The sequence below is a fragment of the Otolemur garnettii genome, unplaced genomic scaffold (assembly GCF_000181295.1).
Source record: "Otolemur garnettii isolate 467f Iridium unplaced genomic scaffold, OtoGar3 scaffold00179, whole genome shotgun sequence".
Lineage (NCBI taxonomy): Eukaryota > Metazoa > Chordata > Mammalia > Primates > Galagidae > Otolemur > Otolemur garnettii.
In genome coordinates, this window is record NW_003852574.1 from 2,287,441 (window position 1) to 2,292,564 (window position 5,124).

General features: G+C 43.6%; 1 protein-coding gene and 1 non-coding gene across 2 annotated transcripts in view; one reads left to right on the top strand and one right to left on the bottom strand.

Moving 5' to 3' along the window:
• The window catches only part of RBM6 (RNA binding motif protein 6), a 139,902-nt gene that overhangs the window by 8,495 nt on the left and 126,283 nt on the right, over positions 1-5,124 (top strand). The gene's annotated exons all lie outside the window — the stretch shown is intronic.
• LOC111728704 lies at positions 3,766-3,869 on the bottom strand. The gene has a single exon (XR_002775920.1). It is a non-coding gene; the product is annotated as a U6 spliceosomal RNA (small nuclear RNA).

Below are 5,124 nucleotides of genomic sequence, written 5' to 3' on the forward strand. Positions count from 1 at the left end.
CCTTAGGTGTATGTGGCTGGCGCCTTAGCCACTTGAGCCACAGGCGCCAAGCCATTTTGAGTTAATTAATTAATTAATTAATTTTGAGATTAGTTGTGCTCTGTTGTTGTCCTGGCTTGAGTATGATGGTGTCACAGCTCACAGCAACCTCAAATTCCTTGGCTCAAGTGATCCTCTTGCCTCTGCCTCCTAGGTAGTCTGCCACAACACCTGGCTACTTTTTCTGTTTCTGGTAGAGATAGGATCTCATTTTTCTCAGGCTGTTTTTGAACTCCTGAGCTCAGGCAACCTATCTGCCTCTGCTTCCCAGAGTGCTGGGATTATAGGCATGAGCCACTGTGCTCTGCAGCACTATTTTTTTTTTTTTAGCAGAGGTGGGGTCTTGCTCTTGCTTAGGCTGACCTCAAATTTTTGAGCTCCAGCGATCCTTCTGCCTTGGAGTCCTTGAGGATTAGAGGCATGAGCCACCATGCCTGACCTATTGCACATATTTTTCAATTAAAGATATAATAGCTTATCCTATATCAGTGTAGCTACTTTAGTTTTTCTTAGAGTTGCATAGTTATGTTTTTTTTCTTCTTTTCCCAAGACAGTCTTGTTTTGTCTCTCTGGGCAGAGTATAGTGGCATCATCAGCTTGCTGCCACCTTGAACTCCTGTGCTCAAGGAATCCTCCTGCCTTAGCCTACTGAGTAGCTGGAACTATAGGCATGCATTACCATACATGGCTTTTATTTCATTTTATTTATTTTATTTTATTTTTTTAGAGACAGAGTCTCATTTTATTGCCCTTGGTAGAGTGCTGTGGCGTCACAGCTTGCAGCAACCTCCAGCTCTTGGGCTTAGGTGATTCTCTTGCCTCAGCTTCCTGAGTAGCTGTGAGTACAGGTGCCTGCCACAATGCCTGGCTATTTTTTGTTGTTGTTGTTGCAGTTTGGCTGGGGTGGAGTTCGAACCCCACCACCCTCGGTACATGGGGCCGGTGCTCAACTCACTAAACCACAGGTGCTGTCCTTATTTTTTATTTTTACTGTTTTTTTGAGACAGTCTTACTCACTCTTAGTAATGTGCTGTGCCATCATAGCTCACAGCACCCTCAAATTCTTGGGCTCAAGTGATCCTCCTTCCTCAGTCTCCCAAGTAGCTGAGACTACAGGAACCTTCCACAATGCCTGGCTATTTTTTAGAGACAGGGTCTTGCTCTTGCTCAGGCTGGTCTTGAACTCCTGAGCTTAGGCAGTTTATCCACCTTGGCCTCCCAAAGGGCTAGGGTTACAGGAGAGAGCCACTGTGCCCAATCCATACATAGCTTATTTTATAAAAATATTACATGTGGAGTAGAGGTCTTGCCACGTTGTTCAAGGTGGCTGTGAACTCTTCCCTTCAAGTAACTCTCTTGCTTCAGCCTCCCAGAGTGCTGAGATTATAGAAGTGAACCAACAAGCCTGTCCTCAGTCTCATCTTTTTATTACAGAGTTTAAACTATTTACATTTAAAGTAATTACTGATAAAGAGGGATTTTTGCCATTTTGCTATTTGTTTCTTATATGTTTTAAAGCTTTTTTCCCTTCATTTCTTTTTTCTTTTTTTTTTCTTTTATCTTTTAGACAGAGTCTCAAGCTGTGGGCCTGGGTAGAGTGCTGTGGCATCGTAGCTCACAGCAACCTCAAACTCTCAGGCTTAAGCGATTCTCTTGTCTTAGCTTCCCAAGTAGCTGCGACTATAGGCCCCCGCCACAATGCCTGGCTATTTTTTTGTTGTGGTTGTCATTGTTTTAGCTGACCTGGGCTGGGTTTGAACCCACTGGCCTTGGTGTATGTGACTGGCACCCTACCTACTGAGCTACAGGCATGACCTGTCCTTCATTTCTTTCTTTTATGTTTAGTTGATTTTTTTGAGTAATATTTGAGTCTTCTTTTATTTTCTTGTGTGTGTGTATGTGTGTTTGTGTGTGTGTTTATATATACACACTTTTTTTTTTGGTGGGGGGACAGAGTTTACTTTTTCACCCTTTTTTAGAGTGCTGTGGTGTCATAGCTCACAGCAACCTCAAACTCTGGCCTCAAATGATCCTCTTGCCTCAGTTTTTCATTTTTCTTTCTTTCTTTTTTTTTTTTTTGAGACAGAGTCTTACTTTGTCACACTTGGTAGAGTGCCCTGGCATCATAGCTCATAGCAATGTCCAACTCTTTGGCTCACGCAATTCTCTCTCTTCAGCCCCCAAGCAGCTGGGACTACAGGTGCCCATCACAATGCCCTGCTCTTTTTAGAGACAAGATCTTGCTCTGGCTCAGGCTGGTCTTGAACCTGTGAGCTCAGGGCAATGTACCTGCCTCGGCCTCCCAGAGTGCTAGGAATACAGGTGTTAGCCACTACACCAGCTCCAGAAGTTTTGATTTTTGTTTGATTCTTCCATTTTTTGGTTACTTTTATTTACTTGTACATCGTTTTCCTGATTTTTTTTGAGACAGAGCCTCAACCTGTTGCACTGAGTAGAGAGCTATGGCATCACAGCTCACAGCAACCCCTAATTGCTGGGCTCAAGCAATGCTCCTGCCTCAACCTCCCAGGTAGCTGGGACTACAGGTGCTCACCACAATGCCAGGCTGTATTTTGGTTGTGTTGTTGTTGTTTGGCAGGCCCAGGCTGGATTTGAACCGGCCAGCTCTGGTGTATGTGGCTGGCGCCTTAGCTGCTTGAGCTTTCGGCACTGAGCCTTCCTGATTTTTTTTTTTGCCATTTTTGTCCAGGACTGGGTTTGAACCTGCCACCTCTGGCATATGAGGCCAGCACCCTACTTCTTTGAGCCACAGGCACCACCCCTTCCTGATTTTTTTAAAAATTTTTTTTCACATAATCATTTAGTTCTTTGGATAGATTTAAGACTGTATTTAAGACCACGTTTCCCCCCCAACACACACATAGTCTTACTCTGTTGCCTGGGCTACAGTGTAGTGGGGCAGTGGCGTCATATCTCACTGCAATGTGAAACTCCTAGGCTCAGGCAGTCTTTCTGCTTCAGCCTGCCAAGTAGTGGGACTTTAAGTCCATACTACTATGCCTGGCTAATTTTTCTAATTTTTTGCAGAGTTGGGATCTTGCTCTTGTTCAGGCTGCTCATTAAGACAATTTATTTTATTTTATTTTTTTGAGACAGAGTGCTACTTTGTCACCCTTGGTAGATTACCCTGGTGTCACAGCTCACAGCAAACTTTGGGCTCAAGCAGTTCTCTTGCATCAGTCCCCCAAGTCGCTGGGACTATAGGCATCTACCACATTGCTCTGCTATTTTTAGAGATGAGATCTCACTCTTGCTCAGGCTGGTCTCAAACTCTTTGAGCTCAGGTGATCCACTCACCTCAGCCTTCCAGACTGCTAGGATTATAGGCATGAGCCACCATGCCCAGGCTAAGACGGTTTTAAAGTCTATGTCTGGGTTGGGTGCTGTGGCCCACGCCTGTATTCCTAGCACTCGTGGAAGGGCAAGGTGAGAAGAATTCAAGACTAGCTTGAGCAAAAGTGAGACCTTGGTTGTACTAAAAATGAAAAAATTAACTAGGCATTGTGCCTCACATCTGGAGTCCCAGCTATTTGGTAGGCTGAGGATGACTTGAGCCGGAGTTTGAGGTTGTTGTGAGCCAGGCTGATGCCATGGTACCCTTGTCCAGGGCAATGGAGTGTGACTTTGTCTGCCCCCCAAAATAGTCTATGTCTGGGAAATTTGATGTCTGACTTTCTCAAGTATTGTTTCTGTTGATTTTTTTTTTTTAAGATGGAACACTTCATGAATTTGTGTATCATCCTTGCCCAAGGGCCGTGCTAATCTCTGTATCATTCCAATTTTAGTATATGTGCTGCCGAAGCAAGCACTCGTTTCCATTAATTTATTTTGTTTCTTTGAAAGGGCCATATTTTCTGTTTGTGTTGTATATCTTGCAGAGTTTTTTTGTTGTTGAAAATAGGGTATTTGACTATTATAATGTGGAAATGTTGGAAGTCAGAGTCTCCCCATTTCCCAGGGTTTACTGGTGTTTTTTGCTTTTGTTTTGTCTCTTGAAGGCTGCAGTTGTCTGATTTGAGACTTCTTATAAAATATTTTTGCAGAGAGTGTTCCTTGTTATGTGTGATCGCTGAAGGCTCTGTTTCTGTAGCTTGTGTTCAGCGAATGTTTTGACCAAGATTTCCTTGAATGACAGGAGCTCAGACAAACAAAAAACTAACGAGGAAAAACAGAGAAGCAGAAAAACACGGTAAATAACCACCTCTGCCTGTCTCTGCAGTTTGGTTCTTTGCTGGAATAATTTTTTAAGACTTAACTAGGGCCCAGGTAAGGTGGTTCATGCCTATAATCCCAGTCTTTGGGAGGCTAAGGCGGGTGGATTGCTGAGCTCACAGGTTCGAGACCAGCCTGAGCCAGAGCAAGACCTTGTCTCTAAATATAGCCAGGCGTTGTGGAGGGCGCCTGTAGTCCTAGCTACTTGGGAGGCTGAGGCAAGAGAATCGCTTAAGCTCAGGAGTTGGAGGTTGCTGTGACCTGTGGTGCCATGGCATTCTACAGAGTGGGACAAAGTCAGACTCTGTCTCAAAAAATAAAAAAAAAAAAGACTTAATTAGGATTACTCTGGGCCTAGGGATTAGCCTGAGGTGAAAGCTTATGATGTTCTCAGGTCTTATATGATTCTGTATCTTGCCTGGGCATGTGTGTAGCTTTCTAAATTGTTCGTCTACATGTTGCTGTGGAATATCCTAATTTTCCAAAGAGTTTCACCCCAACTTCTCTGTATCTCTACCTATAATCTCTTGCCCCAGGTTTCTGTGAGTCTGTAGTCCGCTTTATAGCTTTCATTAACAGTGCCTGCTGTTTTTCTGCCTAAGTTCTGAGTTCGGTTGAAATAGAGACAAGAACCTAAATATTCCAGGCAGGGTAGAATAGATATATACAATAATTTCCAAATAAGATCTACTTTCCTTTTTGAGAGAAGCAGCTTTTTAAAATTTTTGTTTTGTTTTTGGGACAGAGTCTTACTCTGTCACCTGAGTTAGAGTGCAGTGGTACAATTGTAGCTCACTGCTGCCGTAAACTCCTGGGCTTATCAGTCTTCTTACCCTTGCCCAGAAGTTTGAG